Consider the following 12,981-nt stretch of genomic DNA (forward strand, 5'->3'; position numbering starts at 1 on the left):
AAAATTCGACTTTTTTTCGAACTGTTCGTGTTCGTTGACACCTTTATGCGCACATTAAAAAGTACTCGGAATGTGATGCAGTCGCTTTTCATCCATACATTTATCGCGGTGGAATTTTCACTTCGACAATATTTACCGTTTTGGTCTTTTTATGCACGGCGCATTTGTGTCGCCAAATGACGATGTGAAACTTTTTGGATTATTTTTTTCCTCGTCATTTGCGTTCTTAATTTAACTTATATGATTTATAGAAAATTTCTAACCGTTTTTTTTTTCTCTTTTTTCAGGTTTGTACTTAATTTTTGGTTAGAAGGAACTTTCGATTCGAAGCGAGAAAAAAACAGCAACAACAAGGTTTGGTTTGAATTACGTTTGAAATTAGAAAATTCCATTCGTGGAATAGAACATTTGAAATAATGCCCCAAATTAGGCGCAACATGTACGGGCGCAACACAAATTAGCAACATTCAACCGCATTCAAATGATAATTTCTACATTAAAATACGGCATTGCGGCAGGTTGTTCAGTTGTCAAAGGTTAGTCAGTGTTGCGCGAGAACGCACTTGTGTGCCATATTCGGTCTGAAATGATTTTAATTTTAAATTTCTACATAAGTTGAGTGTGTTTCGCCTTCAAAGCGGCTCACATTTTGTGCAAATCACCGCAGTACTCGAGCATTTTTCCACTTGAAACCGAAATATCAAAGGGCAAACAAGTATTTAGTTGGCTGCTTTCAACTACGTTTATATCGTTGGATGGGTTTTTTTTTCTTCAAAAAGCCATGAAAATGAGCTCTTCAAACGACAAATCGGGAAGTGGGCTTTTGACGCAGAATCGTAAATCACAATTAAGATTTCAAGGTCGATGAAACAAACCGAAAAACTGCACATCGACAAAAATGACTGGTGGCTATACGATTGCCACTGCGATTAAGAAGCGTAACGATAAAAACACAAGATCCAACTTGTAAAGCAAATCGAATGTCGACGAAAATGGAGCAAATTCATTTCCATTTCGTTGTACACGTAAAAACAAAACGATACATCTGCAAACGCATGAACAAAATGGGCTCTTGTTTCAGCGTCTGCAGCGGTTGGCCGGTTCTTTTTTTCTGTAAGCAAATCCGTAGAAAAACGTGAGATTTAATAGCATGTGTTATCTTACAATTTGCACCTTTTTGTTTGCTGGTCGCGGCTGAGTTTCACTTCAGTTAGTCTCTTTTTCGTCGGTATAGCCACGTGTTTGCATTTATCACAAAATTAGATCACCAGCTCGACATACATAATTATGTTGTCGCATTGAATTTGAAATAGAAACAAAAAAAGCCGCAAGCACTTCGTTGAAAATGACTTTTCATTTCGACTAGCGCACACAAATTGTGCGTACATTTGAACTAGATTTTTTATGTGAAGGTCGTGTTCAATAATCGACTACGGTCTAGTAAATTGTGCGGGGATTTATGAACGGCTTAAATGAAAACGCCGCTTATCCATCTATGGAACCGTCCACATTCATAGGAAAACGAACACACCATCGGATGCGACGCTCGAGACTGGCTATTTATGGCGATTATGGTTATACAACGTCCGTCGAATGATTTATACGCTTCAACAGATTTTTGCATCGTTACAAGGTGGCCATGTTTTATATAGTCTAGGCAGTAGTGGCAGCGATGACTAATTTAACGCGTATTGTGTTATAGATTCGGTTGGCTCGCCGAAACAAATGTGAATATATTCACATATTCTCATCGTGCAATTAATTCATATTTTAGAGGCGCAAATTAATTTATTTTAAAAGCGCTTATCATGTTGAAATAATAATATCATCTTGGTAAACAAGTCACACCCAATTCGTTACGTGATAAAATTCATCATTCTCATGCTACTGCAATGACATTTCGCATTGAAAAAAAAGAAACACAGGACGGAACTGCTTTTGGTTCTGCAAAAAAAGGGGAGTTTTTTTTCTCGTTTATTCGAATTCTGTGTAATTTGAGTTGAGTTTATCGCGAATTGAATCGCGGTATTTAACAATGGATCCACAAGAAATGAATTCTTTTAAAAGTTCAACCGCTGAATGCGTTGCCGCCAACAAAAAGTAGCTGCTAAATTTATTAAATACTTGTTCAAATGTGTTGCCATCAATCGAATGGAAAAAAAAACCAACGAGCCAGCATGTTCTTGAGCAATTTCTCAAAGACATTTCTCATTTGGTTGCACATGCGAATCATACAAAACAAAAGAATCACAGAACGCCTATTTATGGATCTCAATCACACACTGAAATGGAGAACAAATGATCGCAATCATAAATTGTTCGCTCATGACAAACAAAAACAGATACACACACTCACACACACACCCAATTTATATGCACTGTGAATTTTGATTGCAGTCCCTAGAATTCATTTGTTTCTAAATCGTTGTTTGAAAGTGATTTTATTCTCTCGTTGTTTCAAATGCAAATGAATGCTCTGCTGTGTCTGCGCACATTAAAAGCTAGTAAGACAAAGGCGAATGGCATAACAAATTCAGGTAGGAACATCGAACTTGCGCTTGATGTGTTTGTGCCGTTGTTGTTGCTTTGTTCTTTTCATTTTCTTTTTCGAGCGTGCCTTCGTCGGTAGCCAAACATCGAGATTACATTCGAAATTTCCAAACAAACAGCTTCTTTATTTATCGTTTGATTTTGGATGGGGTTTACATTTACTCAGCGATACGTTTGTTGTTTTTTTCTTCTTTTTCATCTTGAAATCAACGAAAAAGACAATTAGAAAGATATTCGTTATCTCATTTCGCGGTTGAAGTAACGTGTTGGATTCCAAAATGAGCGACGAGAAAAAAAAGCGAATGGCGACCAAAAGAATTCTTATAAAAGAAAATGGAATTCACAGTATGCCAAGCACTTGGATGATGAGCGCCTATTGAAGTTGCGCCAGATGGAATCTGCACATATTGTGTGTGTGTGTGTGTGTGTGTGATGCGTGTTGTTTTTTCTGCTTCTTCTTTATCATTCGTCGGCAATTGGAAGAGATGCAATGAAACGGCTACCTGTTTCTGCGTATCTAATCGAAATGGTCAAACAAGAACGCACACAAGCTCGAATACTCGTCTGTCGATTTTCAGCAGCAAAAGCCACCGCAACAGTTGTGCATCAGTTTGTGGTGGAAATAAGACTACGATATTTGTGGCAGGCTGAAGTTTTCTTTTTTTCTTTTTTTTCAATACCGAGCTACCAATACATTGACGATCTTCAAAACATATGCTATCGTCAGCATTTTGATGGTATTCTTTCTGTACTTCTATTGTTTTCTTTGGATGCCTTCATCGTTCTAAAAAAAGGAATTAAGTCCTGAAAGAAAAGAGCCACATGAAAAATGTGCAGGATTTGTTCAGCCGTACAACAACCGTATTATGCGATTTTCAATTGATATTTTTTTCCAAGTTCTTTCACTCAAGTAGTTTGTTCCTCTTTCATTTGATATGATTTTTCATATTGTGTAAAAATGACACCGATCATTTTGTAAATAGGCCGTTTTGATTCATATGAATGTTGAATGCCATACGTTTTATATAAAATGCATGTCAAAGAATGAATTCATTTAAAACTTATAAACGCTGAAATTATTGAATTCATATAAAGTTCACATTTATGAACATACAAACCAGTCACTACGACTTTATAGTGAGGTCTTTACTGAATAAAGCCGCCTTAAAACGGTAAAAATGCATGCAAAGCAGTTGTTGATTGTGTATTTGTTTGTGTATGGTGGAACAAAAGAAAGTAAGAACGATCGCATTTCGGTGAAATATTGAAATATCGCCGACCAAACCACTAGAAAAATGATATGTCAGTGTCAGTGTAGTTTGTACTTTGATCAAATAACGTCTTGGGCATTCATATTTTGCCTTTCCTTCTCTTCAATTTGAAAGGCTATAGCCAAAAGGCACGCACAGTACATAAGAGCTAATGCAAAAGTCATTTGATGCGCATAAGTAGCACTCATTCTAAGCCGTTGCACCAAGTCAGTGCAGTTGCATTTCAAAGTCCGCATTTGATGTGTCATTGAACCATTTCGTATGGTGAATTTAAAAAGCCGTATTGTGCACTTGACTTGGGAAAAAGTATTAGCAATTATTAGAAATGATGTGAAAGCGATGCGATTCCGTTTTCACACGATCTAAGCTCGCCTCGTTTTGCGCTAGAATATTGCGACCGAAGCTAAATATAAACAAATTTATAATAAACACGACGGCGCGTACGCGGAAAACGACATGATTTGCATTCGTGCTTGGGTTCATTACACTCGATCGACTTGCATCGATTCCATAATTCACCGTTTCAAGTGCATTGCACTGCTTGGCCAAACACAACCGCGTCTGTCATTATTTCTATTTCTTGAGAATCGACAGCGATTTGATGGCAACAAATCTGAATCGAAGCAAATGAATGCCGTTAAAGAAGCCTCACACCAAACCGAATGATAAAACGTCGTACGCTGAAGCCCACCAACAAATGCATATATGTATATTTTATTATGAGATGATATTTGATCCTAGAAAAAAATAGACGTAAAGAAGTATAGAAAGAACTAAAGCAAGCTGCACCTACACGCCGCATACGACCATTTTATGGCTTCGCGTGTTTAAACATCGACGGTAATTCAAAAAAAAAATATCATAACGAGAGCTAAAAAACCTGTAGCACGAGAGACGTGTGTCGACCATTTGATCGTTTAGAAAACATGTGGCCAACAATTTCAATCAGTCTATTGTTGTAACTGCTGCATTTCTGTTTCGGCCGGGATTCGTGAGTGAGGCTGAAATTAATTATGCATCGATTCAGATTACAATTTTTCGTGACTTGAGCATAATTTCCAAAACATGTTTGAAACGCAACAACAACAACAACGACGACAACGACAATCAATTGGCAATGTTTTGTTTTTCTCTTGTTTGAAACGGAAATTTAAGCCCAAATGAAAAACGAAAGTCTCTAGAACTGTCAAACTCGTGCTTTCAATATTTCCAATTCGACGTGCGATTGCATCATTGCCACATGACAAAGGATTTTGCCTACATTGTGTTTCACTTCAAACTCTTCTCGTCGCTTGTGTTGTTTTGGTGAAACAAGCACGACATTTTATGCTACGCGATCGCGACTTTTTCTCCCGTTGTTGTTGCCGTTGTTGTACAACAGCGATTTTATCAACTGGCTCCAATATTATTCGAGGGGCGTCTCAGTTTAATCTATACATAACAATCGAAAGCATTTTTTTTAGTTTTTTTTTCTTTCTGTGTTTTGAATTGAATCAACTTCATTAGGAATTCAATCAATAAAATTATGTGACAGTTCACATTAATAAAATTCAAATGAAGAGTAAGCCGAAAGAAGATAGAGTCGAGGCAGACAAAAACGCTGCCGGGCACTGAAGCTCGTTAATTTTCTATTTTCTTCTTCGAGATCATAAAAATCGATGGTTTCTACTTTTAATTTATTGAGAACATTGGAGCATATCTTTATTAGCCCATCCTTTCGATTGGTCTCACATATTCTCGCTCCGTCTCCGCGCATCCTCTGCCTCTTATCTCGGAGTGCAGAACCGGTTTCGTGTGTTTAATTGAAAAAAAAAGAGAAAAAAATGAAACGTATCGCCTAAAAAAGAAAAAAAGAAGAAAACATTGAATGCGGCAGTTTTGATAAATGATACCATGTTACATTTTATGATTGAAACGAAATTGTCTACAATTTTTTCTTTCCCTCTGACTATTTTTTTTTTCTCTCTTCTTTTCAACTCGCGCGCTCCATTATCACAATCCAATTGAATTGTAAGCATCATTTGCATGTTCAGCATTTCCCGGCTATGATAGCAATCTGTAAACTATAATTAATTGAAAGTGCGATTGAATTGTAAATGGAGAAGGAAAAAAAGCGTGAGCAACAGCAGCAAAAAAAAAAATACATATATAAATTGAATTGCGGCTTGGGAGGTGAACGGCTGGAAAGTGGCGTGAGTTTTGGAGGCTTTGAAAGCGATATATCTTTGTTCAAGTTATTTGGTCGCCACGTTGAAAGCGAGTCGATGTTAGTTTATCTCACGACCGGAACAATCATTAAATAATATGTTGCATTCATTACCTCAATCGATGTTGGCGAACGTTGAAAATTATGTACCACTAGTGGTTAAACCATGCACAGTCTTTCAATGCACACACCAAAAATGCTTCTTGCATGGAAAGAGTTCTTCGTTTTAACTCGATAAATATTGTTATTTCTTATCAAATGACGTGTAAATACTGTGATACAGTAGAAAACGAAAAGACAACAAGACGAAATGAGGGAAAAAGCATGGAAACAAATGAAAAAGAAAACCGAAATTAAAACGAAAACAGAAAAAAAGGAACAAAATACACGCAAAGTAGAAATTGTTTAAACATGTGATTTATTTTAGAAAATGTGTGCTTTGAAAAGTAGATATGATTATACCTCTGATATGCTATCGCTTGAGAAAATGGACAAATGAAATTTGACGCCTTAGAGAAAATTCAATTGTGCGACACACAGACACTTCTTCATTAGAATAATCTTTTGGTAAAATAACAAAGGAGTCTTCCTGATAGACAAAACAAATTTAAAGACTCTATCTGTAAAACGATTCGACCGTTCAGGTTCGTTTATCATAGATACACAAATATTGATGGTAGCACATAAGTTATTCATTCCACTCATGCGAGTCTCACCTTTCCCACTGAAGTTCAACCGGAGAGATTGGGTGGGTAATGACATTAATCATCTTGTAATGAAATTAATTTGAACAAATCCGCCAGTGTAAATAAAACTGAATGACGAAGCATTCGTTAAGAGAAAATACTTGAAATTCCAGCGTTGTTATGCATCCAAAAAATGAAATATTATCCATGGCACCATACATAGCTGCTTAACGCGCAGCATTACGATTGAAATGATGCACTTTGATTCGTTTTGTGGTTTTGAGCGTGACCACTCGAAATGATGCGTCCAACCTATTCGGTCGCACCACGTCCATCTTGCGATTGTGAGTGTATTTGTGTGTGTGTTTGTGTGTTTGGAAATCATAATTTTCAACGTATTCATTGTGAAGATCATGGTTTTGGCATTGTTGTGCGCTCGTGAGTCAGACTCATTTTGCGCTCGCGTCTGCGTAAACAATTCCGACAATTTCAGCGTGTGTGCATGTTTAGGCGTCTTACAAATTGGCAACAATTTATTATAAGCCGTACGAATGGCTGCAAACACAAACGATGCGAATAATTTATAGCAAAATTTTCATACATGACTGATTTAAGTCTTTCGTTTGGCACGAACTAAAAATTAAGGCGAGCACATATTTCGTCCAGTCAGCCGAAATGCGCGTCCCTATTGGATTGTAGATGCGTGCTGTGCTGCGAATACCACAATCAACACACATAACATTGAGGAGTAAATTGAGTGAAGAGTGGCATCAAAATGACCATTGACTCGAGCATATTTCGAATTGACGTCGCCTCAATACAGGCGCACACAAATGCGCGACCCAGTTCAACTGGTTCTTTTGCACGTGCGTTCGAAACAATGAATAATCTCTTTTTGATTACACACACACCAAATTGTTTTCCATTGCATTCACTTTGCTGCGACGTGATGCACGTTTGCTCAATATGCACGTTGAGCGAGTTTTATTCAACGCTGGAAATTGATTTAATTGATTATAATTTCCAGTGACATGAAGAGAAAAATTCTTGAACGTCATCATGCTCTTGTACTCCACGGAAAAAGGGAAAGAACACAAAATCGTAAGTTAAAGTGAAGCAGAGAAATAGAACCCGAGAGAAACAAATAAAAATTTCTGTGAAAATATAAATCAGAATTGATGCGGTGACTGGCTGCTGCATTCAGCGCCGATGCATCGATAAAATTCCCTTTGGCCATTGTTACGACGAAGATAAATGGACCAAACCACAACATGCGAGAGTGCATTGCATTCGAGATGATAATCACAAACTAAAATCTATGAATTATGATTTTATTTCGAGCTCATCATAATTCATTTGCTGTAATCGTACAAATTGCGCGCTCAAGCCCCGCATCGCAGCGTTGATCGAATGATTTATGTGTGCATTTTATCGTTCACATTGTTAGCGATAACGTTGCAGGCCATTTGATTTAATTAACTGGAATTATTACATTAGCGATCACGTATAAATATCAATGAACCTCAGATGCGTACGTTGTTTTTATAATAATCGAAACTGATTCACTCAAAACGGGCAATACGTGGAAAAATCTTATCTCCGTGGTGTTTATCAGCTTCGTTGATTGTGAAGACGATGAGATAAGTCATTTGTGCTTGAATTTGCTACTGATTTTTGCAAGTCTTTGCGTTTGATTCACAATAACCGATTACTGTGCTGGAAATTCCAGTCTGGAATTGGAATCATCGAAGAATTGTTGTCAATTCCATGAGAAAAATCTCGAAATTCAATTGAAAAAAGTGCACAGAGATGTGTCATTGAGTCGCATTTGAATACAATATCCATGAACAGTATAAGCCGGGAGTGTCATTCATTTGCGACTTGTCGATCGCATTGCCTCATACGAAATCAATTAATTTGCATTTTTATTGCTTGTATCGGCGCGAACAATTGTTCATTGTATGCGAATCGATTCGAGCAGCGTATGTAGAATTGCGCGACTGACTATACAAATTGATCAATGATCAATTCACTTGTTTTGACCGTGTGCGAACACACACGCGCGCGCGCGCCTACCCGCTTACTCGAGCGGCATTGCAACAGTTGAAAATGGCAAATAACAACAAATTAAAACCGGCACCTTTTGTCAACCGGGCGAATAAAATGAACCGAAACCTGTTTCTTATTGCCAACGCGCTCGCTGCAATTGCCGTTGCGCGCTCGTTAAATTGTGCAATTGCAATTTTACCATCGTTGAAAATGCACTTTGGACATACAATGGTTCTGGTTTTTCAATCAACCCAGATTTAAGACACAATCAATCGATCTAAACATAGCTCTATTTTTTTCATGTCACAGCAGATATGTGCAATGTTTTTCTAACTTTCTTTCGACACAAAATTTGTATGCGTAAGCAGTTCCGATCAGAGTGTACTTTTGACACTCGGAGGAAAGTAAAGAAAACCTGTTTCATTTTCCAAAGATGCGGTTCTATTCCATATTCGGCCCATACATCAGCTGAAAATACTCAGCGTACGTTTTTTATGGGCAATTTCACATGCGGGCATAAGCTGCATTTTGTAAGAATGTTATAATCATCTTCGACAAGCCGTCAATTTCGTCGTAATGGAATCGATCAACGCACAATAATTACGCGCACTATGCGTGTGTTACTCGGAAAAAGGTATACAGCGCAAACGGCATGTATGCACATTGTTTCAGACACATTCACACATAACGATGCTCTAAATTCGACATTGCATTTTTCAATCGTTTCAAAGTCAAAACACAAGGTAGCGTCAAACAATTCGTAATGATTTGAATGGGTTGCAAACACCATAACACCATTTTGATGAGTTAAACACAAAGCTAGCGTTTTTTTATACGAAGAATTGAGTAATCTCAACCAAAAAAATAATCATCAATTCAAAATGATCTCTAGCCCGCGCTTACGCCTTTTTAACACAATTCAAATGTTATCAATGTTTCACTTCATTGACAACGATTGACACATTACTAGGCGTAACAGTGATTTGATCAATTAAGCGACACAGTTCAAGTTCAATGAATTACTTTGGATTGACGCCGACTGATCTTTAACATTTGATGCTATATACAGAGGAATTTTCGTGTGTTTTTTTTTAAGAATTCGTGAGTGTTTAGAAGCGATAGCAGTTGAATCCCATTTCTTCATGATACGCCAATATATTTCTAGTGAATTATCTTGAAATTTTATCAATGTCGAGCGATTGAACTGGCTTTATCAATCATTACCTCGTTTTCTTGCCAAATTTATACGTTTTTATTTCATGCTAATTAAGAACAAATAAAATTTTATTACAGCCTAAATTCGTAAAACTGTGAATTAGGTCAAGTGTGTAGTTGATATCGATATCTTTTTGCAGTTTGAGCGGAATTTCATTTGATCTAATAGCGTTCGTCATTTCGATTGTGTTGCTCTTGATTTTGAAAGGGAATATGGATCAATCATATTCAAGAAACACGTTCATCATTTTTCTAAAAAAAACATGACTCAATTCCTCTCTTCTCTTATCGCAGCAAAACTTTCTTCCTACCAGAAAAAAAAAACACTCAGAAAAATGTGTATGCGTAAGAAGTTTGCCGAGCAAAGAGTTTGTTTGTTCGTTTGAGCTGGGGAAAAATGAAGAAAACCTGTTTGGCTTTTCAAAGCGAACGCGCCATACGGTTGCTTTTGTTCCGTATTTGGTTCGTGCACCAGCTGAAAATGCTCGTTTAATGGGGGATATTTCGCATGCAGCGCATAAGCGAGCATAAGCCATGCACATCTGAGCGCACGGCATTCGTGAGAACATAACAACCATCTTCGATGAATTATCATTTTGCTCTTTGTATGATGGAATCGAAGAACGCACAACAATTACGCGCAATATGCGTATGTTACTTAAGAAAAAGGTGCAGAGTAAGCAGCATATGCATGAGCTGCTTTGTAAACACGACCAATTTGTCCTTGGATTTATTCAAAGTAGCCAAGCACATTCAAATGCACACAGACACATTCTAAACGAAAACTTCATTTTTTAATTTGCTGTTTAATACCACAACTCGATTGTAAATCTATCAATTTTATGAGGTTTGAACAAATTGAACGCCAACGTCACGATGACCGAGCTGAATCGATGAATGAAGTTTGAAAATCATTTCTCACACTGAGAATAATTGAATTAGCGTCTCAATACAGAGAGTACGGGAATGAGAAAAATTAGACATCTATTGAGATTTGTTTTGGTCATGGTTGCCATGTTTTATTTTATCGGAACATCTTTCGGATATTCTTGGGCTTTCTTTCGATAAAACGTTACATGTTCTTAGATTGAAGAGTTCAAGTGGTCAACATAGGCCCAAGTATTAATCCATCAGCCGTTTCGAGTCAATCATTTTGAAATAAATAAGCGACTACAAGCATTCCACATCAAATTCATTTTTCCCCAGCGCAACCGATTCATATTGTGACAAAAGGTACAAGACAACTGTCCACCTCCGCAATCATTCTGAACAATGCGCATTAATCATATTCTGCGCACCAAATACGGTGTGCCCGTGTGTCGATTCATCAGGTCTCTCTCTGTGTCTTAAATGAAATGAAAGCAATTTGGCCCAAAAAAAACCGACAAATCCGCTTGCTTGTTACAGTTAATCATGATTTCTAGTTCTTTCAGTAAATGTTTCAAGGTTTTCAATAGCATTTACAATATTTTTCTTTCTCACTCAGCCTACAGATCCGAGAGAAGAAAAAAAAAATAAATATTTTTTTGACTATTTGACATTTCGATTGTGGTTATGGCTGTGATTTCAAGCGGAATGGTCATTTTGAATGTCGCACGGTAAATGTTGTGCGCAAAATACATTTAAGTCACTTAACCGATCTGCAAGCGGAAACAATTATGTTATTGCGATTAATTAAAATGATGAACGTTGAATGTTAACAAAAGATCGAAACACGGAAGCATACCGCTTCCATAGCCTGGCAACAGCACGGTGAAAAGCCTCTAGCGGAGAAACCTTATAAAAGTCCAAACAGAAAATAAGCTTGTAAAGTTTTAGCGGTGGAGTTTTAAGCTTTGTGAAATGAGCTTTGAGAAATGAGCTTTGATCGTTTTTGAAAGCTTTGACAATGGTCTCGACAACCGAACGTTTTGATCGTTTCATTTTTGAATGAAGTCTTTCTTCATGTGCACTTGTTGCCATTCGTCACTTGCGAATGACCATTTCCTTTAGATGTTGCACTCGATAGCGGCTCTACCTTTATGCACCTGAACGCATGAAATGTATTCCCCCTCATATGTATATGCAAATGCTGCAGGAGAGCTATTTTTTTGAGGAGATTCTTGTGTTGTTCGTTGATTTTACCTGTTCCACACACGCGCACACTCACACACATCGATGCAATAGAATAAAATTGCGCTTTTTATGGTCACGCCGCACACGATACGGACGGCTAACCAAACGAAGAGACTTTGACAGTCGAAATGATCGACAATAATTATAAAATGTTATTGTTTATTCATTGCATGAACATCCGCCTCAAGTGGAATGCTTTTTTTTGCGCTTCCCTTTCATTCCATATGTATTGGATACTAGGCGTAGAACGGCTATTACCCGATCGTCTAATAAACGGCTTCTGAGTGCTAAGCCTAACCTTTATTTGTTGTAGGAGCACAACAAAAATCGATGCAGCATTCTTGTTCCGCTTTTGAGTAATTGAATAAAACAATGTAGTTAAATAAAACCGTTAAACATTCAAAAAAGGACCGACTTCGCAACGTTGCCCAATTAGAATTGTCTGGATATGAAATTTCTTCTTTTCAACAAGTTGAATTTCATTAGCAAGATTCTTTTTATTATCTGGTAAACAAATTTCTCTTGTTTTTATTAGTTATTGTTCATAAATCTTGCATTGTTTTCAATAGAAAATATCTTTGAACGTCTGAGTCTGATTTATTATCAAAATGAGAATCTTTTAAATCGCTTTGAAACATTCACCAAAAGAATATCGCCTTCACTTGGCCAATTCCATGCAGACAAATTGCGTAATATTCAGACAAAAGAATGTTCAAAATCACTTTAACGAAATTGTTTTGGTCGACTTTCCATGGCTTTTGTTTACATTAAAGCGAACATTTTAAGTTTCCAAAAAATTTCTGGTCCAATAAATTCGGTTGGTTTGCGTGAGTTAGCAAAAAGTGTGTGTGTGTGTGTGTGTGTGTGTGTGTGTGTGTGTGTGTGTGTG

The 12,981-nt window shown here is 37.2% G+C and overlaps 1 protein-coding gene across 6 annotated transcripts in view; it reads left to right on the forward strand.

Moving 5' to 3' along the window:
• Positions 1–12,981, forward strand: part of LOC129569089 (partitioning defective 3 homolog) — a 43,543-nt gene that overhangs the window by 11,183 nt on the left and 19,379 nt on the right. The gene's annotated exons all lie outside the window — the stretch shown is intronic.

Source organism: Sitodiplosis mosellana, unplaced genomic scaffold (assembly GCF_009176505.1).
Source record: "Sitodiplosis mosellana isolate CC-2019 unplaced genomic scaffold, AAFC_SMos_1.0 Smas_scaffold_30, whole genome shotgun sequence".
Classification (NCBI taxonomy): domain Eukaryota; kingdom Metazoa; phylum Arthropoda; class Insecta; order Diptera; family Cecidomyiidae; genus Sitodiplosis; species Sitodiplosis mosellana.